The following is a 955-nucleotide window of genomic DNA, read 5'->3' as shown; positions in this document are numbered from 1 at the left end:
TACTTCTTCAGAAGTTTCTTCATACACTTGTTCTTCTGTATATTCTTTATCTTGATTTTCTCTGCTTTCAGATTCTGTATGACATACAGAATGCTTTCAGATGAGATCTTGTGAATTATTCTCTTTGTTTATTAATGTATAAGCAGATTTAACTCTTCTATATCAGAGACATGAAATGTCTTTCTCATATCAGTTGATAGAATTATATGAATCATTATCTTTCTATCAGTTAACTGTATATAATATGTACATCATTGAATCTGCAGATTGAATCTTTGAAATTAATCAAGTGTGAGAATAAGGTTGTATTTCACATTCTGCAGCTCTCATGCTTAAATATAGCAAGATCATTCTTCAAAGTACAAGAGAACTCTTACTCTTGCAGGTAATACTAAATATCAGTTATCAGACAATCTTATACATCAGAGATTCTTTACTCAGTGAATCTCTTTTAGGCTTTGAATCATATAATTATTAATATATTGTATAGAAGCTTCTGTGTTCACTAACACTTTTACAGTCATCTTTTGATTCTTACTCAAGTATTCTCTATAGACTGGCCGCCGGGACCATGAATTTCACATTTGGTCCCATTTGGTCTGATCTCATACATTTCTTGACATGAGTCTCACCAGGACCAAGCCTCAAAAAAATCTGAAAATGAACCATTTCTGAGAGAAATGGCATGAAAAATGACCAGATTTAATTCAAGAACAGTGAAATGAGAGTAATTTCTCAGAATAAACTGTGAAAGATGATCATTCTTTCAAAATCAGAATGAGACTGAGACTGAAGATCAAATTCAGTCTTATTCAGTTCATTCAGTGATTACTTATATAATCAGAATTTGATAACAATTATTGATAACACTTATGAAACAACTAAATACATTCTTGTGCAAGTTTATTCTTCACTTTCTCATGAAAACTACACTTCTCTGATATACTGTGATCAG

Source organism: Blastomyces gilchristii (assembly GCF_000003855.2).
Source record: "Blastomyces gilchristii SLH14081 genomic scaffold supercont1.37, whole genome shotgun sequence".
NCBI classification, from domain to species: Eukaryota; Fungi; Ascomycota; class Eurotiomycetes; order Onygenales; family Ajellomycetaceae; genus Blastomyces; species Blastomyces gilchristii.
The sequence above is the reverse complement of the archived record's forward strand: the minus strand, read 5'-3'. Positions refer to the sequence as shown.